The sequence below is a fragment of the Eptatretus burgeri genome, chromosome 13 (assembly GCF_056783735.1).
Source record: "Eptatretus burgeri isolate ZD-2024b chromosome 13, Ebu_testis_v1, whole genome shotgun sequence".
Classification (NCBI taxonomy): domain Eukaryota; kingdom Metazoa; phylum Chordata; class Myxini; order Myxiniformes; family Myxinidae; genus Eptatretus; species Eptatretus burgeri.
The window spans coordinates 80,071,468-80,097,217 of NC_140973.1; the positions used below are offsets into that span (position 1 = coordinate 80,071,468).

General features: G+C 43.6%; 1 protein-coding gene and 1 pseudogene across 7 annotated transcripts in view; both read right to left on the reverse strand.

Moving 5' to 3' along the window:
* The window catches only part of LOC147014893 (tensin-3-like), a 331,057-nt gene that overhangs the window by 76,971 nt on the left and 228,336 nt on the right, over nucleotides 1-25,750 (reverse strand). The window lies entirely within an intron of this gene.
* On the reverse strand, nucleotides 3,729-14,217 carry LOC147014894 (uncharacterized; annotated as a pseudogene).

Sequence of the window (25,750 nt, forward strand, 5' to 3'; positions counted from 1 at the left end):
ACTTTGATGTCCCAATTCCAGAAAAATTGTGGGAACGTGAACCAAAAGTAATCACTGAAAACATGGAAGTACCGACATTCAAGTACGAATTAATGATCCCATTGAGCGTGGACATTGAAAACAAAGTGTTGTGACCAGATATCATACTTGGGTACAAAAAAAGAGAAGGCATTGCTGATTGAGGTGTTAATAGCAGTGATTTTGGACTAAACGATGAAAAAATCAAGAAAACCACCAAATACCAAGACCTCAAGCATGAAGTGAGAAGATCCTGGAAGCTGAAGAATACCAAAGTTGTATCAGTGATAGCTGGACCGACAGGAATGATGACAAAGAACCTCACAGATATATTAAACATTGGGGCAATACCCCTGAGTGGTCACCTGGTAGTGGATGGATAAAATAACCAGGCAACGACTGGTAGGCATAGACGACCTCCAAAATATATAATGGAGAAGAAAGTAAATACCTATGGATTTTTTTTTATGCCATTAACAAACCGTGGTACATCACGGGTGATAAAGGTTGTGGCCAAGTTTCATCGAAATTGTGTGTGCAGTTTCGGAAAAGAAAGCAAATACATATTTGGGGGGGGGGGGCAACCCCCAACCCTGTAGAACCCTTTAGACCCAAATTTTTTCAATGTCATAAACAAGCTTTGGTATATCATGGGTAGTGAAGATGGTGGTCAAGTTTCATCAGAATTGTTTGCGTAGTTTTGGAGAAGAAAGCAAATATATATTTTTGGGGGCAACCCCCCTTAAATCCCCTTAGAGCCAGATTTTTCGAATGTCATGAACAAACTTTGGTACATAATGGGTGATGAAGGTTGTCGTGAAGTTTCATCGGAATTGTGTGTATTGTTTAAGAAGAAAGCAAAAACCTCTTTGGGGGAGGCAAACCAAGATGTTAGGGTTAGTTTACCCAGGTTACCCAGGAAGCCCCCCCCCCCCCATAAACTCGGTCCGTAGACCTTTTTAAGCCATCACGGATGATGAAGGTTGTGGTCAAATTTCATTGAAATCGTATGTGTAGTTTCTGAGAAGAAGTTGTAAGTATTTGTGGATGAATGGACGGACGACGCGCCATCCCATAAGATCCCCAGAACTACTTTACAGGTGAGATAAAAACCCATCCCTGGGAATATTATTACAAACAAACTACAGTTGGACACTGTCCGGGGCTCATCGACGATCCTGAAGAGAGCCCTCAGCACAAAACTTCACATCTTGGTCCATGAATTGTGACCCCCTTACTGAAATGAAGGTGGATAATTTGATTCCACCCTGGGAGGACTCCATTCCACATTCTCAAACCCTTCTATGTAGATACCAATCAACGAGACACACAGACACACACACACACTTGGCCGATTAATTACCGGCAATTTTTCGGGAATCAGCAGGTTGGAGTAGGTGTGATTACCGACAACACAATGCACTATATTATATATATATATATATATATATATATATATATATATATATATATATATATATATATATATATATATATATATATATATATATATATATATACAAATATACAACCCAGTAACGTTGAGGAGCTTTCACTGAAAAACGTTACATTTACATGGACGTTACAAGGAACACAAACATTAATCTTTATAAACAGCTGCATGTGATGGGTGGAAAAAAAACTTGGCTCAGTAATTTAGAAAATACCTTAATATGGCAAACGGCTCCGAAATCGGACCTTATCAAATATACTTTGCTGTGAAACTCACAAAGAGAAACATTATGTTTGTAAAGTAAATCCGATCACCAATTGCTTTAGAAACAGGTGCGAGGACAAAGGAAAACCTGATGGAATCTCCATAAGATACGGGATGAAAGTTTGTCGCCATTGCGCCCGTAACAGGTATGTCAGGTCCACACACCCGCGGAGAGTCCGTACAGATCCAAATGTACCCACATGTACCACCTCCGTTTGTCCTGTATACTTACCTGTACCTTGTAGTTAGTGTCCACTGCACTGTACATCCCGATCACGACACAAACTGCACTGCACAGCTCGGTAAGTGGCTTAAGCACTCCAACGGAACGCCTGGCTTGGCAAGCGATTACCAAAATGAGTGAGGTTACCCAGGAAACGCCCGAAGACCCCAGCTGAGCGAGGTTACCTAGGAAACGCCCGAAGACCCCAGCTGAGCGAGGTTATCCAGAAAACGCATGAAGACCCCAGCTGAGCGAGGTTACCCAGGAAACCCCTGAAGACCCCAGCTGAGCGAGGTTACCCAGGAAACCCCTGAAGACCCCAGCTGAGCGAGGTTACCCAGGAAACCCCTGAAGACCCCAGCTGAGCGAGGTTACCTAGGAAACCCCTGAAGACCCCAGACTGCGTAGGTAATTACTGAAAGAAGGATCTGCTGTGGAGGAGGTTATGAAACACCCCGTTTCACTCGATTAATTTACACTTTCTGCACGTTCCATCAATTTTTTCTTCACTCAATATAATCGGTCGAACAGCAGATGAAAATTAAGTTTAATGTTTTGCTTAAATAAATACACGAAGTAAATAAAAATAGTTAATTTGTTAAAATTTTCGGATTTCACTCCAGATTTCGACACTTATTTCGTTCACCAGATCCCATTCTCAAATTCGACATAATATTACCATTTTATACTTTAATTAGTCCGTGAGATTAGATAGTGTTCCCAAATCGAGGTACGCTTGAATAGGCCGAACAAAATGGTGGCCAAAGACTCCAGCAAGAACAGTGGGCTGACCAAGATGGGTTATTTTGGGGTTTTTGTGATGAGCACCACCTAAATTATCTTCAAAAGCGGTGTATTAATTAACCCAAACACCCAATTATCACTCGTGCACTTCGTTGGAATTCCCTTAGTACGTATGCAAAGTTTCAGGTTGCTCGGTTTCATGGTTTTGGAGTTATGGAGGACACACACACACACACACACACACACACACACACACACACACACACACACACACACACACACACACACACACACACACTTATTAGTGCAGTGTATAGATTTGGCCCAGAAGGTCAAGGTTCATTGGTGAGGATGGAGCCATTGCAGGTGGACACGGTACCAACAGAAAACCCAATGTAGAAACATGGTTGGGAACGTATGTACATAATTGTCACCACCGATGGGCATCCCGTTGTAAATTTTGCACATTCTGATGTTGCACCCATAAGGATACATATATCCGAGGTGGTCAAAAGCTCAGATAGAATCCGGATTTGGGAACACGAAATAACCTCAATAAGATGGTCACCTACTTTTTAGCCACGTCTCGCTAAGGCCAAGGTCACATTTGCCACGGAGGCCGTGGGGTCTCCAAAATCTACGGCCACTAGCAATTATACGGCGGCCGCAGTATTTCCACGGTCACACAATGTAGCAGTCACATATGTTTTTATTTTTCAGGTAGCCGCACGGCGTATTTATAAATTGTGGAGACCGAAAACGTGGGGGTGCCATACGTTCTTTGATTTGATGTCGCACGGTGACCTTAGGGCGTTCCTGCGGCGGCCATAGAATTTTCAAGGCATACGCAAGGTGCCCGCAAGGCGACCGCAGGGGCGCCCTAAGGCGAATGTGCGGCCAGACGAACGAGTGGGTATATATATATATATATATATATATATATATATATATATATATATATATATATATATATATATATATATATATATATATATATATATATATATATATATATATATATATATACACACCAGTTCTTTTATTTACTGAAATAAAAATATACCAGTATATATATAACTGAATATACTATAACTATAATAGACCGTGGTGCCTCCAGAATCTGAACGGCCCATTGTTTGAAAAAATTGGAATCCGAACAATTTTTTCGAGAAAATTTTGCCCTAAAAACCTAATACATTTTAAAAAACCGAACACAACATAGCGTTCATGTTTGTTCACGTGTCTCTCCCAACTATTCGAGCCGCATCTTCGCGCTTTGTTCATTCAGTTCGTCGGTGGAAGTCCTCGTGAAAGCATCTCTCGTGTGTCGATCGATACTTTAGGCCTCAGTCACATTTGCTTTACGGCGAGGATACGGCGGCCGTACGCCCTCTGAATTGACAGAAACGTGCGGAGGCCGCAGAGAAACTGAGGTGGCCTCAGGGTGGCCCTATGCCATATGGCTATATTTTACAGGTCGTAAGGTCGCCGTGGAATTATAACGCGGAGTTATAACTTTTTTTTCATTTCTACGTTTGCCGTAGAAATTCGACAAGCCGAAACAAAAGAACTGGTTAAAAAAAAATAAAAAAATTAACCCATTCGTTACCGTCCGTCTGGCCGCACGTTCGGCTTAGGGTCCCCCCCTGCGGTCCCCCTCTGCGGGCACCTTGCATCTGCCTTCAAAATTCTATGGCCGCTGCAGGAACGCTCTAAGGTCACCGTGCGACATCAAATCAAAGACCGTACGGCACACCCATGTTTTCGGTCTCCACAATTAATAAATACGCCGTGCGGCTACCCGAAAAATAACAAGGACAAATGTGTCCAAGAGCAGCGTCCAAAACCTAAAGGTTATGTCGGCTAAAAAAAAAAAAAAACAACAACACCTTCCGATATTTCGTCACGTGTCTTCATTAAGCCAATAGCGAAACCCGTCATAATGTATTTAGGTATTTATGATATATCGTGTATTTACGACATATATAATGTATTTACGAAATTACAATACAATAAATGGAATAATCTTTAAATAGTAAGGTCAACTTTTCGAAACTTTAAAGCAAATGTCCGAATATATTTAAAAGTTCATGATAGACGCTCTCAAAAGGCACCGTCTATGTGAGGATGTGTACATGTGCTCAGTATTTAAGGCGATCCGGATCTTGTATATACAAGAGCTGAGTCCGAGAGATTAAGGTTTTGTCTTCACAAGAAGAAGAACAACAACAACAACGCCGAGCTCTCTTGATGAGCAGCGTTCGCTACGCGAGACGCTGCTAAAAACATATGTGACTGCTACATTGTGTGACCGTGGAAATACTGCGGCCGCTTTATAATTGCTGGTGCCCTTTATAATTGCTGGTGCCCGTACATTGTGTAGACCCTCCGGCCACCGAGCCAAATGTGACAGGCCTTACCTCGTGTTTTCACCTTCATTTGTGATGCTTGTTTTTTTAATCATCTTGTGTTTTAATTAACTCGTACGTGCCCGTAAAAAAATAATAATAATAAATAAATATTCAAACCGCGAGCAACAAACAACAACCACGCAGGCCGTTTCTTCGCTCTCGAGTGCCTGTACGTGCGTGGCCCGGGAGTTCGAATATTATTCGCAATTTCGTTTTAATACCCAATTATTCAATTAGCGCCAACGTATTTTACCTTTTCGCAATGTCGTGGCAAGGAAAAACAAAAAGAGAAGAGAGGAGAAAAAAATTTACTTCCTGGTTCGGAGCATACCAGCACTTTGATGTTACCAAAATTTATGCACCGTCTAATATGAAAACGATCATAACTTAGGGCATTATGTTTATCTATAAATGCGCATAAGAAATCGAGAAATTATTAGACTACACGAAGTCATCATTTTCCGGAAGTCCGTACGTTGAAACCCATAATGGATCCGGAAGTCCGTACGTTGTAACCCGTAATGGCAAACGCGGCTTGAGCTTCCCTTCCCCATCGGCCACGCCCACGCAACAACGTGTCTTGTCATTGCTTTGGTAAATAAATGGCCATAACTTGGGAAGCACTTGTCCGATTAATATCAAACCTTGAAAAGGCACATCCTCAGGTCCTCAGCAATATACCTGGCAAGTTTAAATTAGATTGGACCAGCAGTTGTCGAGAAACAGCGGTCACACACACACACACACACACACACACACACACACACACACACACACACACACACACACACACACACACACACACACACACACACACATACACACACACATTGCTGGAATTATAGATAGATAACAAAAAAAGCAATCCGATCACGTGGTGTGACGGACTGTCGGGCAAGGATTGAATTTCACAGCAAAACCAGTTGTAATTTGGAATATCCATGATTACGTCAGCCCGATGCGTTTGATGAAAGTGATTGTGGTTCTGTGGGCATCATGTTTGATGTTGCCCTGGGGGCAGCGCTTTCGCAGAGTGCGCGAGCGATCAGAACCCAGGCCGTAGCTCGAGCCTGTGTGGACCTTTGGATTGGTGATTGCACCAGTTTACATACAATACACCGCCACCGAAGGTCATTTACTCATCTTATTTTATCTTAAACATGGGTAATTTCAGTTTAAAGTGTCTTGAAAGTGGGTTTTCTTTGGGTCCACGACCGGATTAATTCACTCCATTATTTCTTAATGGGAAAATATTTTTGGGATCCGAACTTTTTGCAATACGAACAGCCTCCTGGAACGAATCAAATTGGGATTCTGGGGGCACCACGGTATAAGCAAACACCTATACTCCGATCTCTAGCGGTAGTGCACGGTGGACGCACGGTCGACGCAGACTGCCACGGAGGCCGTACGGAGGTGCACGGTGGGCGAAGGGGAACCGTGCGTCGACCCTGTGTTGCCCGCAGGTATTCACAAAGACCGCAAGACCACCCTACGGCGACCGTGGAAATAGTGCGGCCGCCGTAATTTTTTGGGGGTTGGGAAAATTCATTTTTCATCGAGTAGAGCTTACAGCAGCCGCACGAATAACGCAAGCCCACCGTACGCCTACGTACGGTCGACGTAGAACACATCTACATCATACCTTGGCTTGTTGAATTGCTATGGCGAACGTAGAAATGAAAAAAAGTTATAACTCCACGCTACAATTCCACGGCGACCCTACGGCCTGTAAAATATAGCCAAACGGAGTAGGGCCTCCCTGAGGCCACCTCAGTTTCTCTGCGGCCGCCGCACGTTTCTGTCAATTCAGAGGGCGTACGGCCGCCGTATCCTCGCTGTAGAGCAAATGTGACCTAGGCCTGAGCGAGACGTGGCGCTAAGAGAGCTCCGCGTTGTTGTTGTTGATGTTCTTCTTCTTGTGAAGACGAAACCTTTAGGACTCGGCTCTTTTAAATACAGGATCCGGATCTCCTTAAATACTAAACACCTGTACACATCCTCGCATTGAGGGTGCCTTTTGAGAGCGTCTATCATGAACTTTTAAATATATTCGGACATTTGCTTTAAACTTTCGAAAGATCACGTTACTATTTAAAGATTATTCCACTTAATATATTGTAATTTCGTAAATACACTATTTTCTCGTCATGAACGACGATCGCCCATGACGGGTGTCGCTATTGGCTCCGTCAAGTCACGTGACGAAATATCAGAAGTTGTTCTTTTTTTTTTCTTTTTTTTGTTGTGTACCTTGTCGAGGCTCATGTGAGAGCTAACTCACAACGCATTTCAAACGGGGCACGAGACAAGAGGGGCGGGAGTGGGAGGGACAAAATAGTGGGGAACAGAGACATTTGGAGATCTGTGGAAGGGAGAGGGATGGGACGGGGAACATGGGGAATAAAAGATGGACATTCCAGGGACTTTCAGGAAGGAAAGCAGGGAATTTGAAGGAAGTGGGCTTGGGTGGATTATCGGGAGAAGAAAAGATCGAGGATTTGGATGGGGGGTGATAAGAGGTGGTGGTGAACAGCTGTTTTGAAAGCCTGGAGGGAAGAATGGGAAAGAATAGAGTCAGGGAGTTTATTCCGAAGGTGGGAAAAATAGGAATGAAAGAGTGAAGGTGAGCAGTGATTCCTGATTTTGGTAGTTTTACCAGAAGGGGGTTGTTCGCCGACTTTGAGCGCCCTGAGGAAATGTGGTGGGGACAAATTGCAGAGAGAGCAGGGGGGGGCAAGGCTGGAGAGGAGACGGTAGAAGACAGAAAGACCAGCAACCAACCTGCGGTGATTGAGTGAGAGGCCCAAAACTCAGCCTCATTGCGGGAGATGCCGATGATCCGAAATGCCCTGGTTTCTACAGCGTGAAGCCGAGAAAGGTGGGAGGCATGAGCACCAGCCCAGAGGGGAGAGCAGTACTCCATCAGGCTACGGACAAAATCTTTGTAAGTGGTCAGGAGCTCAGGAGGGCTGATGGAAGGACTTTGGGCATGGGAAGGACTTCCAGCCCATAGATGGAAGGACTTTGCCCGACGGAGGATTCCCAGTCGGCGACTGACTTTGGAGGTGAGGTTTGAAATGTGGCTTTCCCAGTAAAGGTCATGGCAGATCGTGAGACCCAGAAGCTTGAAAGAAAGGACTTCTTCCAGAGGATTGTTGAGAAACTGGATGGGTGGGTTATCTAAATGGTCCTTTAGGTTCTAAATGAGAAGAGACATAGTGAGAGTGTGAGATTTGTCCGGATTGAAAGACATGTTCCACGTGTTGGACCAGTTTGTGATTTAACCAGATCTGCAGTGAGCGAAGAAGCTGCTGCTTGCCGGTCTGAGGGATGACAGATGGTACGGCAGAGGGTGGAGTCGTCGGCAAAGAGATAGAGGATTTTCCAGAGAGTCGGAGAGATCGTTGATGAAAACCAGAAAAAGAACAGGGCCCAGAACGCTACCTTGAGGAACTCCAGCCTGGACAGGAAGGGGGGATGAAAGAACTCCATTTAGGGCCACACGTTGACTGCGACAGGAGAGGAAGTCTGCGAGCCATGAGTGGAGATGGCCTTGGATACCAGAGGAAGAGAGTTTGGTGAGTAGGGCAGGGTGCCAGACTGTGTCAAAGCATGTGATATGTCCAGGGATACGGCTCGGATTTCCTGTCTGGCATTGAGGCCCTCCATCCATTGTTGGGAGAGCAGAAGCAGCATATCCAGGGTAGACTGACCCGGTCTGAAACAAAATTGATGATCGGAAATCAAGCCATTGGAGAAGAGGAAGGATTTCATGTCTGAAGCGATGATGGAGTCCATAACCTTGCAGATGATTGGGAGAAGGCTGATTGGTCTGTAGTTGCAGGGATCTGTTTTTGCACCTTTTTATGCAGGGCAGTGATGTTAGCAGATTTCCAAGCAGATGGCAGATGACCTTGAACAAATGAGAGGGTGAATAGAACAGAGAGAGGGTGAGCAAGAGCAGAAGAGCAGGCTTTGAGGACACGTGGGCTGATGCCGTCTGGACCGGTTGCAGAATCTGACTCGAGGTTTGACAGCAAGCTCTCCACCTTGTCAGAACCAGAGTTCAGGGACAGTTTGGTGCGACTGGGTAAGGTGGGTAGAGAAAGTGATGGGTTTTGGACACAAGATTTAAAACACCGAGTTTAGGCATTCAGCTTTTTCACGTGCAGTATCAGCATTGCGGCCATTTGAGGTAAGGGGGGGGGATGGAGGTGGAACATCCACCAGAAACAGATTTGATGAGACGCCACCAGGATTTTGAGGAGGGAGAGAGGTTTTATCGTTCAGACCTGAGATGAGAAAGATGTTGTTTTCTGGCTCTCCTGAGGGTAGATACACACTTGTTCCAAGCTTTATGGAAGGAACTGAGATTACCCTCAGTTGGGTTTGCTTTCCATGAGGCAAAGGCAAGTTGTTTCAGGACAACTTCCTCACCACATGCTTCAGTAAAACAAGGATGGGAGGAAGGGTAGGACAACTGAAGACGAGAGGAGATAAATCTGTGCATGAGGGAGAGCAAGTTTCTTTGAAAGAATTCCCAGGATGAGTTGATGTTGTGGAAAGTAGCGATAGGAGACCAGTCTATCAGTTTGACGGCTGCTTGGAGACCCTGCCAGTCGGCTTGAGTGAAATGCCAGACTCGACGGCGGTGAGGTGGTTCTCTGATAACAACCAGAGAGATGTCCACTTTGACAAGGACATGGTCAGAAGAACCGATTGGAGCAGAGAAAGAGCAGCAGATATTGTCAGGGAAATTTGTCAAAATCAGATCCAGAAGAGATGGAGTACCATTGGTTGCGATCCGGGTCGGGAAGTTGACTGATTGAGTCAGTCCCAATGAGTCGCAGAAAGCTTTTGCTGTGGTGCCATGACAGGTGAGAGAGGTACCCACACCGAGCCAACTAGCATGATGACAATTGAAGTCGCCACACAAGAGGAAGAGAGAGTTTGGATGAGAAGATAGAAGATGGTCCATGTTTTCGGATAGTGAGGTGTAGATAGAGTCATCACTGTTCAGTGGACGGTACAGTACACATATAAACATGAGGTGGGAGTGGCGGGGAAGCCGTAGCCAGAGGTATTCCTGGGGGTGTGGGGGAGTGAGGGTAGTACATGGAGAGTGAGGAATAGAGTCCTTGATGAAGAGAGCAACACCTCCACCAGGACGAGGCTCAGGTCTGTCATACCGGAGGAGGGAGTAACCAGAGAGAGATACTTAGGAGTCAGACACGTCTTGGGGGAGGAAAGTTTCTGTTCGGCAGATTATGTCTGGTTTGTCAGTGGCAACCTGTTCGGAAAGATCTGAAAGGTTTGAGCGAAGGCCACGGATATTTGAGGTCCACACTTTTAATGAAGAGGTAGGGGAGGAGGCTTTGGGTGCAGGGGGTGGAGGGGAGGGGGAGGGTAGGACAAGGGATGAGGAGGGGAGGTAAGGAGGGTTGTTGAAAGAGTGTGGGGGATTGCAGAATAGCTCGGGGAGGGGGCCGGATGAGAAGGAGGAAAGGCTCTGTGGTTCTGGTGGAGAAGGGAGACAAGAGAGGGGGAAGAAGGCAGTTGAGGATTTCAGGAGGTGGAGTGAAGAGATGGAGGTGAGAGGGCAGTGGAAGGAGGCAGCTTTGTGGATGAGAAGGGGGGCGGCAACTTTGAGAAGGATGATTGAGGGGGATGAAAGGTGGGACAAAGGTGAGGGGGAAATTTTTGAGAGAGGTGAGAGGGAGGCTTGGAGGGAGAAGAGTAGGATGGTTGCTTTGAGAGTGAGGGGTGAGTTGGCACTGAAGTTGGAAAAAAAGAATGGTTGATGTAAAGCGAACATTCATAGCAAACTGGGGTTTTTTTTTAAGTTTATGGTCAGAGATGCGATTTAACACAATTCTTGATGGATGCAATAAAGGCGAATTCAGAGAATGGAGAGAAGAAACGCTGTAACAGTTGGATTGTTTGGCAAGGAATGAAGGAGAGGTCGAAATGAGAGCAGTCTGTTAAAATAGCAGAAGAGTGGTGCATTATGAAACAGTAAGGAGTACCACATATGTGAGAGAGGAAGATGAAGCATTATAAGATATCGTTTTTGTTATTATTATTAATGTTTGAGAGTTTTCAACAGATTAGGTCATGGAAGTGTTGTAGAAAAAAAGATGGAGGAGGATGATGATGATGATGATGATGATGATGATGATGATGATGATGATGATGATGATGATGATGATGATGATGATGATGATGATGATCAGGAGAAAGGTGGCGTTTTTTATTTTATTTTAAAGATAAGAAATAGAGAGATTAGTTGGGAGAAATGGGGGACGTTACGAAAGTGGGGAAGATTGAAATTGAAGGTAATGGGGAGAAAAAACAAATAAAACGATCATAGGGGAAACGGTAGGCCTCAGCCTCGGCCTCAAACACCCGGTAAAACAACGTCGCCAAAAACTCACAAAATAGCACGATTTTTGAAACAAAACCGAACTCGGAACACACCGTAACATGTCGGTGAGAAAAATAATCAGTTAAAACGGGACAAATAACGACCGGAAACTTATCTTTGAGATAGTCAGCAGAGAGCTCCTAAGGAGACCTCTCGACGCTCCCAAAAGCGCTCTCGACTCTTCTTCTTCTGGTGAAGACAAAACCTTTCGGACTCGGCTCTTGGACACATTTGTCCTTGTTATATTAGTCCGGCAGCCAAGGGGAGTGACCCCTAATTCTCTGATATAGTGTTTTTCTCTGCTGATTATTCATCTTTGGGGTGTATATAATGAGATCTCGGGTGGTCTGGACCGGTCACCCTTGAGGAATTTTAAATATTCAAGATGGCGTCCAAGATGGCTGCCGCGAAGGACTAAAATTCGAAAATTCCTATTATTTTAATGCTTTCTGCCATAAAGCAATAATGTTTTGGCCAAGATATATGTTTTTGTGTCATATGGATTCAATCGAAAGGGTTTGAGACGTATTGGATGTACCGTTGCTATGGTAATTAAGCAATATGGCTGCCATAAAGGCGGTAAAAATGACAAAACTGCCATAACGTCCAAGATAATATGAATAGAACATTCTTTGTATTTCCTAGCTATATAACATTGACTACAATTAATTCGATAAAAAGGATGAATGAGTTTAAGATTTTCTGTTGCCATGGTAACCACCTTAAATCGTTTCCATAACGACCGCTTTGTTGGCCGAAACTAAACAACAAAGATCAACAACAAAGAGCAGTATGATTTATTCCTGGATATTATCATTTAGGGCCATACAAGATGACCACAGGAAATGCTATCAAATCGACCACAGAGATTGCAAAGAATATCAAAAATGGAATTGCATCGAGAATACCATAGATTACATGTAGGTGACAACTACCATTAAAGAAACTACGTGAGCACAAACGAATGTTCATGTTAGAAAACAATCTATCTTCAGCTGTCAGAGGAGTCAAGATGTATCTACATGTAAATTAGCCCTCATGATCTGCACAGGTTCAATATTTGGCTTGCAGATATTTCAGTTTAGAGTGGTGTCACAAAATTAATGTTCTGACACAATGGGTCATTGGGTATTTGCAGATAGATACAGATGTGTAAACATCCCCGGGTTCAGTTGAGAGAGATCTAGTCATTTTCGTCATCGTCGTCTGCCTGTAGAACCTGTTTTGTTCTTTCGTTGAAACAACCCTGGCCACCCTGACGTGCACAGAACACTGAGCAGGCAAGGTTTGCACTGTTGCAACCACATCTTTGTGTCTTGCATGGGATCTCACTCCTGCAAGAACATCTGACGAGTTTCAGTAAATCATCTGGTGCTAGGGGGATGTCACTGGAAAGAGTTGTTGGGAAAAGTGTTTGGAGCCATCTTCCCGTGACCATCCAAATGCTGTTGGATGCATTCTCGGTGGACCTGGTTGCAGTGCATTCCTCCAGACTGCCACTTGAAGGTGAGCGCGGGCCACATTTTCCTTGAATGCCTCATTTGTTGGAGGCAAGGTAGCCAGCTTTGGTGCACCAGCCACACTCCGGCCCACTTTGCTTTCCCACATTTTCTGGCGTGCCTCTGTCAATGATGTACATTTAGTCTGGTCATAATAGACCAGAATGAATGGTGTTGCCTGTGAGGTGACCTCCGACAGAACGCGACTTGTGTCACCTATATAGCTTAGGGCATGAACGCCAGCTCTCAGGACTCTGAGTGCCACAGCCTTTCCAATTCCGAAGTATGTTGCCACTGTATCGCAACCAGTGAGTCCATGTGTTGCTAATAGGTCTGGGATGATTTCACGATGCTGGTCATTGATATCAATCACTGCATGACCATGAATTGGCGAAACCATAAAGACAAAGGTTGAAGCTGGTATGCCACCTTGGGAAAAGAAGTGAAGCAGAAGAACAAAGATGTCAGTGTCGTCTGCAACCACAAGCACTTTCTTAGTTTTCACCTCTGCCACTTGTTGAACAATCATCGTATCCGCCTCCTCCTGCGTTGTTTTCATGTCCTGGTGCTTGATGATGACACCACTATTAATCTCCACTGGTACAGGGTCACTTCCAGTGAGAACAAGCTCATGCAGTCCTTGTGATAACGAGCGTCCACTGCATGCAAGTCACTGACGGCACCTTCAATGCGACTTTGGACTTAATTTGCCAAGTGGTCGTTACGAGAATTACATTTTCAAGAAGATATTCTTTGTAGGACTTATCACCATACTCAGTATGGGGTGAACGACACAGGAAGGCTGGTCTCCATCTTTGAGGATTCTTTGGATCCTTGTTTATTTCACAGGCTTTGCCACAGTACAGGCAATGAAGCTTGAAGTCAAACACTGACGATGACCGTCGTAATCTTTTGGCTGGAGGGGCATCCTCAATATTCTTATACTTGGCGAGGTTGGTTTTTGATGTATACCGAGACATGCAGTTTCTGTGGTGGTAGATCTTCAAGTTCTCATTTTCAGTAAGCTGTGTTTCAAGTTCTACACGCAAGGTGTCCCCATAAACTTTGCTCGCATTGATCATCGTTTCTATTCGTGCCACACCAGTAGCCTCTGAGAGCGATATCTTCTCATCACACTCAGTGCCATACCGGAACTTAAAGACGTAGCCCTGCTCCATGGTTTAGCTCTAGATTAAAACAAAGAAAGAAAATATTGATTAAGTATTAATATTGACAATTTTAGGGAGAGAAAGAATGCTCTGTAACACATCACATCATGTCATTCCAACTTCAGACTACTATTGTCATCAGAATATCTGAAATGTAATGGTAATCAATGTGATATTAGTAGAAAAACCATGTTTATCAAAACGTTACAGTACCCATAATGATAGCATCTTTGTGGTCACAATGGCAACATCAAACAGTTTATTTATCATATCCATCCCATCATGATCTAAGGGTTAGAAAACATTTAACTAAGGCCAAAAATGTACGGTTTTATGTAATATATCTTTAACACTTATTTCAAACATCCGAATGGTCATTTTAGATGGTTACCATGGCAACAGAAAATCGTAACTCATCAAACCTATTTTATCCAATACATTGTGGTCATTAGCATATACCTCAGTTGCCACTGTATGTATAAATTGTGGAGGTAGATACCTAGAAAATAAAAACAATGCTCTAATAAACATTTTCTTGAAATTTATGGCAGTTTGGCCATTTTTATCACCTTTTACCCACTTAATGGTAGCCATATTGCTAGTTACCACACCAACGGTACATCCAATACTTCTCAAACCCTTTCTATCGAAATTAATGGACCCCAAAACATATCTTGGCATAAAAAATCATTGATCTATGGCAGAAAACATTGGAATAATGGGAATCTTCGAATGTTGGTCCTTCGCGGCAGCCATCGTGGACGCCATCTTGAATATTTAAAATTGCTCAAGGGTGACCGGTCCACACCACCCTAGATCTCATTATATACACCCCAATGATAAATAATCAGCAGAGAAAAAAAACTATATCAGACATTTTGGGGTTAGGGGGAAATTTGGCCTTTGGCTGCCAGACTATATGGCCAATTATGTTTTGAAAAAGTGATGACTGCACAATAAAGATTATAATGCAATATCACAGTGATTGGGTTTATCAACACGTTGAGATGAATGGTACAAGCGTGCTCGCCACATGAATGTTGCGTTACATGTTTGGTCTCATAAACATGAATGTTGCGTTACAAGCGTGCTTGCCACATGAATGTTGCGTTACATGTTTGGTCTCATAAACATGAATGTTGCATTATATGCGTAGTCTCATCAATATGAATGTTGTGTTACATGCACGGTCTCATCAACATGAATGTTGTGTTACATGCGTGGTCTCATCAACATGAATGTTATGTTACATGCGTGGTCTCATCAACATGAATGTTGTGTTTCATGTGTGGTCTCAGCATGAATGCTATGTTACATGCACAGTCTCATCAACATGAATGTTGTGTTCCATGCGTGGTCTCAACATGAATGTTATGTTACATGCGTAGTCTCATCAACATGAATGTTGCGTTACATGCGTGGTCTCATCAACATGAATGTTATGTTACATGCACAGTCTCATCAACATGAATGTTGCGTTCCATGCGTGGTCTCATCAACATGAATGTTGCGTTCCATGTGTGGTCTCAACATGAATGTTGCGTTCCATGTGTGGTCTCAACATGAATGTTATGTTACATGTGTGGTCTCAACATGAATGTTATGTTACATGTGTGGTCTCAACATGAATGTTATGTTACATGTGTGGTCTCAACATGAATGTTGTGTTACATGTGTGGTCTCAACATGAATGTTGTGTTACATGTGTGGTCTCAACATGAATGTTGTGTTCCATGCGTGGTCTCAACATGAATGTTATGTTACATGCGTGGTCTCATCAACATGAATGTTATGTTACATGCACGGTCTCATCAACATGAATGTTGCGTTACATGCGTGGTCTCATCAACATGAATGTTATGTTACATGCACGGTCTCATCAACATGAATGTTGCGTTACATGCATGGTCTCAACATGAATGTTGTGTTCCATGCGTGGTCTCAACATGAATGTTATGTTAAATGCATGGTCTCATCAACATGAATGTTGTGTTACATGTGTGGTCTCATCAACATGAATGTTGTGTTACATGCGTAGTCTCATCAACATGAATGTTGCGTTATATGCGTGGTCTCATCAACATGAATGTTATGTTACATGCACGGTCTCATCAACATGAATGTTGTGTTCCATGCATGGTCTCAACATGAATGTTATGTTACATGCTTAGTCTCATCAACATGAATGTTGTGTTCCATGCGTGGTCTCAACATGAATGTTATGTTACATGCGTGGTCTCATCAACATGAATGTTGCGTTACATGCGTGGTATCATCAACATGAATGTTATGTTACATGCACGGTCTCATCAACATGAATGTTATGTTACATGTGTGGTCTCAACATGAATGTTGTGTTTCATGTGTGGTCTCAACATGAATGTTGTGTTACATGTGTGGTCTCAACATGAATGTTGTGTTACATGTGTGGTCTCAACATGAATGTTGTGTTCCATGCGTGGTCTCAACATGAATGTTATGTTAAATGCACGGTCTCATCAACATGAATGTGATGTTAAATGCACGGTCTCATCAACATGTATGTGATGTCAAATGCACGGTCTCATCAACATGAATGTTGTGTTACATGTGTGGTCTCAACATGACTTATGTTACATGTGCGGTCTCATCAACACGAATGTTGTGTTATATGCGTAGTCTCATCAACGTAAATGTTGTGTTCCATGCGTGGTCTCAACATGAACGTTGTGTTCCATGTATGTTCTCATTAACATTAATGCTCTCACATGCGTTTTTTCATTAACATGAATGTTATGTCACATGCATGTTCTCATGAGCTATAGTAAATCCTGTAAGTTATGGCATAATCCCATGTTATATTATGACGTTTATACATGAAGCACATACATGCAGCTGTGCCCCAAAATATTTAAACACGACACCATTTCACAAACCCCTCCCCCACAACATCCTCCCACCCAACATTTGGTGACGCAATCCCTGACTGCTGTGGAATTTCATGCCAGAAGATCCAGCAACAGAGCAGTTTGTTCACCCATTGATTAAATAGATTCGCAGATAAAGGTATCCCACCTTTTAACCTGGATTCAAATCCCATTTCCTTCCACCACTGAGAACTGCCGGTACTAGGTCTTCACAGCGCTTTACACAAGGCCTCATAGTTGTGTAAAGGTTGGCCGTCGGCCAAATAAGGGACGGCCAGGCGAGATAGCCATCCACTGGTGCGCTCGATCTCTGTCTCTGTCTCTGTCTCTGTCTCTGTCTCTGTCTCTGTCTCTGTCTCTGTCTCTGTCTCTGTCTCTCTCTCTCTCTCTCTCCACACTAAGCAACAACGATGATATAAAACGACAAATAAAAAGAAAAAGTTTTGTTTTTGTTTTTTTAAGCAGAATTCTTACCTTCATGCAGTTAACACAATGGGTCAAAGCTCCAAATATTGGGACCAGCGCAAGGTGACATTTCCGCGGACATGAAGACGTGAAGATCGTCTCCTCGGGGAAGAAAAGGACAAATGGTCGCCTGGGCTTTAAACTCGCTGCTCTAACCCCACTGTGAGCGTCACCATCCGATGGCCAATGGATCGACCACTTCAAAGGGCGGAATGCTGAACGTTCAGAACCGTCGGCCAAATAAGGGACGGCCAGGCGAGATAGCCATCCACTGGTGCGCTCGATCTCTGTCTCTGTCTCTGTCTCTGTCTCTGTCTCTGTCTCTGTCTCTGTCTCTGTCTCTGTCTCTGTCTCTGTCTCTGTCTCTGTCTCTGTCTCTCTCTCTCTCTCTCTCCACACTAAGTTTACTCGAGCATGGCGATGGACAGGCTAACAGTGCTGCAGTGTGCCTACCAGAGTGCCAGGTAATGGCTGTGCCAAGGGATAGAGTGTAGGAGATTATAAAAAGGATCTTTCAATTTAGGGTGTGTATTTTAGGGTAAACTGTGAAAGAGGAGCAAAGGGGTGAGAAGGAAACAGAGGGAGTAGGGTAAGGGTTGGAATGGGTTGGAGGTTGCAAGGGGGATGAAATCAGCCACAAAACTGAGTTTATTAAAGGTTTACCATTTGGCTCGTTCTCTCTTTTTCACATTTTCATCCCATTGTTTTTGTTTCATAATCTGTTAATGAATCTATTTCTAAACTTTACATTTTAATTCATCTTGTGAAAATAGTTTTCAAGCAATTAACGTTTTCTGATTAAAATATTAACGATGGATAAAAGAACAGTGTTACCAAAGTAGTAACAAGAGCAATCATAATAAGAATGATAAATCCAGTGTTATATTAACAATGATTATTAGCAAAACAAAGGTTAGTTTTCACTCCTCATTTGTGGATGTCTTGGCAATCTGGCATTCGAGCAAACCTTCAAACATGGCATTCCTTTTGGGGTCATACACAAAATGGAAGGGTGGATGTTTCCCAGAGCGTCCCAAGCGTCAGGGGGAGAGTGCCAGTCACGTGACGCCATCAAACAATAGTGTCCAATATGGAACTCTTATTTACATTGAAAGATCAAGCAGCATTCTGGGAGAATGTCTGAGTATGAACTGTACTTTATCCATACTTTGTTCACCATAGTATTTGCAGTGGAAAATGACTTTTATTCTGAATAATACATAAAATAATTCGGAATAATTATCCCGACATGCGAAACACCCTGTGACCCATGCCTGCAGAAAACAGATTTTTTTTTTTTTGGAACGCCAACCACATTTTCCATCCAATCATAATGTAACCTTGTCACAAATATCTCCATGGATAGGCGCTCCGATGTTGAAAGTTCCATGTCAATCGCTGAAGCCGTGGTGGAGAAAACTAATTTAAAGCAAATAAAAGTGAAAATGTGAGGGCGTAAGTTAACAAAAAGTGAAGGCCTCGGCCGATGTCCCACCACATGGTGGAGGATGATTATGGATGCCGATTATTAGTGCATCGAAAACATTTCATAATTGTCTTGCACCTCACCAGATATGATTGCGCACTAAGTAAATCATGACCTTGCACACACAAAATGAAAAGTGGCGTTAAGCAATTGGTTCCATGTCCGGCCGTCCGTCCATCTGATCAGTTGATGATCATCAGTTTGTGATTGAGGTACAACTTATTTCAATTGAATGTTATACTTTGAACATGAATATGAAGACAAGTTTCTCGTTTACCGTACTTTGGCTTTGAATTTGTCCCAATCGCACATCTGCAGAGAGGAGTGAGATAATGTTTTTACTCTGTCTGCCTGTCGGGCAGTCAAACGGAATTGAAGATCGTTCCAAACAGGAAACTTACTGTTTTTAAGGATGTCATAAAGGACACAAACAACAGGCACGAATAACAATACGTAACGTGTTAACTTGGGTGGTGTAATGGGCGCTGGGTAAAACGATGGTAAAACGCGGAATTAATCTACTTATACACCTTTAAACCTATATTTAAATTGAATTATATACTTGAACGCTGTAGAACACAAATTACCTTAATCATGCTTCCAAAAACCATGCTATCCTGTTGGAGTGACTCATTGATTCATTAATTGTTATTTTTATTTTGTGAATATATTTGAAATAAACCAAACTCGTGAACTCGAGTAGTCAATCAGTTGGATCCTTCCAGAGGGCCAATCAACGCAGGGGTTTGCTGGAAGGCCAGTACAAAACGAGGAGAGCTCGTCGTCACAACATGTTAGAAGCTCGCGCGCTTTTACTTACAAGCCTTTTCTCATCCTTATTCACGAGTCATTCAACACGTCATCATTTAATAGCGACTTTTGTTCGACATCACCAAGACTGTTGAGCGAAGTGGATTTCCTTTGTTTGGCTAAATAACCATGACGACAATGAACGAGTGTCCTCTTCTGCTTGCCATCTTGGACACCATTTTAAAGCTGCAGCGGCTCAACACCAATAAATCCTTCCTTCTTCACCAACCGCTGGAGATGACGACGAAGGAGTAATCATCAGTAGAACTTCATTTACAACACGTCATTGCGTTTTAAATGTGTGACATTTCTTTTGGTTCTGGTTTAAGCAGCATCATCACAACCAGCACACTGAAAGGAATAGTCACCACATATATATATATATATATATATATATATATATATATATATATATATATATATATATATAGCATGAGAGGGCGTGGCATGTGAGAGGGTGAAGAGGCCGCCAATACAGCAACGTCGATGGTGACTGATGCTGCGTTCAATGGTATTGAATGAATCCTCCAACTCCTGTGACTCATCGTCATCTTATTACAGCCTTGGGTTCATAAATGTGTATAACACTGCTTCAGTAGAGCTAAACTTCAGAATTTTTTTAAATGATCTTCAGAATCATTCTTTTATTAAAATTTCAGTATTTACTTAACACTGCATGGGGTATCGTGTTCTATGAACTCTCTAGTTTTGGAGATGTTTTGTGTCAGCATGAGGAAAGGCTATTCTGGAAGGAGGAGTAAGGGTTATTTTGAGGACGGGGGTGGATTTTGTTGGAGTCACGCATATTTTGAGTGGGATCATCGGGGGTGCGTTATGTTTGCAAGAAGCTTGTTATCACTTTCCAAGCGGCTTTCTTGATTCAAAGTGCTCAAGTAGGCACTCCAGCGGAACAGAGTGCTCAGCACTGCTTAACAACATGGAGGTCTTCATGCAAACAATGCCGCTGTGGTACTCGAGTAAATGGTGTCCGGACCATGATTTTCACTTTTATTCGATCCTCTTATAACAACTTCGCCCCAAAAATTTATTGTGTTAGCAGCAGCTACAGAGTACGAGGAAGAGGGAAAGAAAGACAAATAAATGGAGAGTCAGAAGGATGAGCCCCCCTGCCAAGCTTGGCCATGGACCTACAACTATGTATTTTGGGGAGGTGGTAGGGCTTGTATGTTTGTTGAACTTGAAGAATTAGAATGCATTGTAGAAGTAAAAACAATAGCATGAAATGCACCTTTCAATAATGCCAGCAAGGTACCCACTCTTTGGGTGGGTGGACATTGCGTATTACTTTCTGAAAAAGGTGTAGTCTGTGTATTTATTGCAAGAAGACTCTTTTGATGTTTGTGTGCTGTGTTGTTAAAGGGGTCACATGGGGTCTAATAATCTAGAGGTCTAAAGGTTCTAAGGTGTCAAAAGGATGTAAAGGTCCAAAGTGTCTAAAAGTGTTCCAAGAGGTCAAAGGGGTGTAAAGAGTCTATCGGGGTCTATCCACATGTCTTCCATCCACATCCACGTGCCCTTTTCAGAAATTGCTTTGTGATTTCTTGTTCATAATGCGCTCATTGGCGACAATCCAGCCCATCAAACACCAGATCATGAAAAGCATCGAGACAACAGAACCCCCCGTTTTCACGTGTGCTCGCCGACTAGCACACGATAAATTATGGATCACCCGCCAGGAGTTGGAGGACTACATGTTACAATAGGAAATCATCAGAGCATCGTACAGCTGTTGGTCTTCACTGCTGCACATGGTACCCAAAAAAAGACATTTGTGGATTAGCATCATTGTGGGGATTATCGGTCCTTAATGCGACTGTTCCAGACCGTTACCCCATTCCACACATTCAGGATTTTACCGCTACACTCCACGGTTTGACAATATTCTCTCAGGTCGACCTTGTTCATGCATACCATCAGATACCCGAGGATCCAGATGACATCCCAAAGACAACAGTCACCACGCCTTAGCTGCTAAGCACCCTGAAGTGCTCCGATGGTCGGAGCCCACCTTGACAGCCTTCCACACCATTAAAGATGCATTGGTCAATGCCTCACTCCTGAATCATCCAAAGCCAGAGGTACCAACATGCCTGATGGTGGAGGCGTCTGAGGTTGTGGCGGGTGCGGCCCTTCACCAGTTCATTGATGCTGACTGGCATCCATTTGCCTTTTTCTCGAAAACGCTGAAGCCACCAGAGCACAGGTGCAGTGCCTTCAACTGGGAATTACTCGCTGTATACCTCTCCATCAAGCATGTCCGCCATTTCTTCGAGGCCAGACAATTCTCTGTCCTGACTGACCACAACCTTTAACTTTCGCTCTGTCCACCCATTCGGACTCTCCCTCTCCTCACACACTTCGCCAACTCAGTTATATCTCGCAATTCACCACCGACATCCAGTATATCAAAGGAATCACAAACTCTGCGGCCAATTCTCTCTCACAAATCGAGGTTTTGGCGTTGTCTTCAACCAGCACACTGCACTTGCAGCATCAATTTTAATGCACTCTCAGCACAACAGGAGGACATGGAGCTCCAGCATCTACAGTCTGCAGCAGGTTTGCTTATATTTCACGAGGTATAAATCCCAGAAACAAACAGTATCCTCGTATGTGATACATCGACGGGCAGTCACGCCCTTTCTTACCTGCGGTGTTCCGTCACACAGTTTTGACACTTCACTCACTTGCGCACCCGGACATTTGAGCATCCCAGCAACTCATCACCAAGTGCTGCGTCTGGCCGTGCATCAATGCTGATGTGTACCATTGGGCCACACAATGTCTTCAATGTGCATGCTCCAAGATCCAACGTCATACTGTCGCATCACTTGATCGTCTTTAAGCACCATACAGGTGTTTCGGCAGGGTCCATGTGGATATCGTCAGTCCCCTCTCACCATCAAATGGGCACTGCTATTTGCTGACTTGTATTGACCTTTTCACCCTTTGGCCAGAGGCTACACTGATAGCTGACATAATCACACCTGCTATTGCCAGGTCATTTGTCCACACCTGGATCGCACATTTTGGTGTTCCATCAACCACCACTATGGATCGTGGTAGACAGTTTGAATCAGCTAAATCTTGTGACCTGACACGACTCCTGTGTACCAACCATGTGTGAACCACCGCTTACCATCCAACAGAGCACTTCCACCACCAACTCCAGTCTTCCCTGAAAGCACATGACAACTCCACACAAATGACGGATGACATACCGCTGGTCTTACTTTGTATGTGAGCTGCTCTGAAAGATGACCTTGGATGCTCCACTGCAGAGTTAGTGTACAATGCAACACTTCATCTCCCAGGAGAATTCTTCCCAGCATTTGATGACACCTTGCCCGATGACAGCAACTATGCCAACCTACTTCATGCAGCCAGGCACGGCCTTCGGGTGATACCACAAATACACCTTCGGCATGCCCGGTTTTTTATTCCCCAGGAGTTTTCCACGTGCAACCATGTATTCGTGCGGCAAGACGCAATCCAGAGATCCTTGCAGCAACCATATGACGGATCTTACAAGGTTCTATCATACTCCGAGAAAACCCTCATTCTCGATATTAATGGTGGTCAGGAGATGGTGTCCATAGGTCACTTGAAGCCAGTTTTTCTTGATGCAGCACCAGAGCCGACACTCCCACGAACCGGTAGTTCAATACCGACGACAACAGTACCCTTACCATCGTATACAACTCGCCTTGGATGCCATGTACTTTTCCCAGCACAATATTTACGAGTACAATTTGCTGTCGACCATTTCTTATCTTGGCTGTAACTTTTATTGTGTGTTTTACATGGACAGACAACATGGATCACCAATTCTTTGGTTTTACATGGATCACCAATTCTTTTGTTTGTTCCTTTAGTTCAATTAATCCATTCGGAAGGGGAGGACTGTGGTGTCATCATTTTGCCTTTCTTGTGATAATATGTGAATATATTGGATCTCGGGTTTCCGGTACAGGCTGCAACCGGAAATGACGAGCGGGAGAAAGGGAGGTTCATGGTGTGCTAAATAAAGTTTTGACACGGATTTCGAGTTCAGTGAGATTAAAGTAATGTTGGAGTGACTGAAAATTTGTCCTGGGAATGCATCCCCCGAATCTAACACGACTTCCTTGGGAATATCTGATCCACTTAACGTTGCACTTTCTAGGAACACATCCATGATGTTAAGTGGAAACTTGTTGCAGTGTGTTTTTAATTAACAACTTCACAATTAATTTCAGAAAATATCATGTTTATTAATTTAACAATTCAATGACTTAAAAAGAGATGTCTATTCTGAATACAAGTTGATGCCCGGACTTCCGGGGAAAAAAAAGTATCAACTTGTACCCCGAAAGATATGGCAAGTACAAGGATAAAAAATCCAGGAGATGACATCACGTGGAATGTCATGTTGTTTGTTTGTTTTCTCTGTAATCAGATTACTATTTTTCATCCGAGTCATATTAATTATTTGACCAAATCAGCATGGAGCATGCAATGTATGGATCACATTCTGCATCTCCACGTGCAGTTATGTCGTCAAACTACCAACCAGCTCAGTCCAAGTTTCAAGGGCTCAAGTCCAAGTCAAAGTCACAAGATCTACAATTCAAAACCTTGGACTCCAGTCCGACATTTCCTGTTGGTGTGACATGTACGGGATATCCCGACACTCCTACAGACCCAATAAAAAGGGTAAGCCAATGTGGGATGGTATCCCAGCCAAATTCCCTTTTGAAGGCTGGCTGTACAATTAACAAGTCTGGAGACGGCGATGGTTCACGAGCAATGTACACGGTTCGCCTCCTTTATTTTTTGACCTTTGAGGGGACGCCACGGGTAAACTGGCGGAATCGGGAAAAACGTAAATGATGAAAGTTGTAGTACTCAAAGAGCATAACTTGCATACCAACTTTCATTCGAAACAGTTGAAAACCATTGGAGCTCGATGCTCAATCTATTGATTTTTTTTGACATTTTCTAAGTTCGTGACCTTGTGGCCTTGACCTTGGGATGAAAATGAAAATTCGAGCTCCGTGGGGCTATGCAGGTGCCATTGGGATAACCAAATACCGAAACCCCTGCCAGATTCGACAAACCCCCTCGGAGAAGATGTAACTTGAAATCGGCTACCCCCCAAAAACACATGTTTTTTGGGCGTGGCTCGGCCCATAATGGGGGCAGCACGCTTATTCTCAGTAAAACACAACGAGATCATGATACAAACCTCGCACCCAAATTTTGTCAGGATCGGATCAAAACCCACGGAGCTATGCTCGGGACAGACAGACAGACAGACAGACACCCAAAACGAATATAGTGGTCACTTACTGACTCGTGAACCAATTAGCATCACCTCCATTTGAGGGAAGTGCTGGGATGTGGATACAGCACAAGCATGCAGGCCCAAACGGCCTTAACCTGTGCTTCAATCATTACAATGTGAAACACCCTCTGGTATTTTGGAGTCGTTTACAGCAAATGGACCATGACTCAGAGTGCCATAGTTCTGGTGAATCTTTAAATTAAACCAGGTCAACATTTTAAGGTTTTCCTTTAACACCAGAAAACAGACTTCAATACATGTCTGTTTATGTGACAACTTACACAGGTCTAACGGTCTGCAGGTGTCAAGGGTCTAAAGTATCTAAAGGGTCAACGTTCTGTAACATCTGGACATACACCCTCCCCCCCACCCCCCCGACACCCTGTCCCCCTTCCACTGTATTTGATGTCGTTTTTATTCTGAAGTTTGAATGCAAAAACTGTGACTATTATAGAGGTAAACAAAATAGTCATTGGTTAATAGAGTTACGTAACAGCACTGGAAACACCCCCACCGGAAACACCCCCA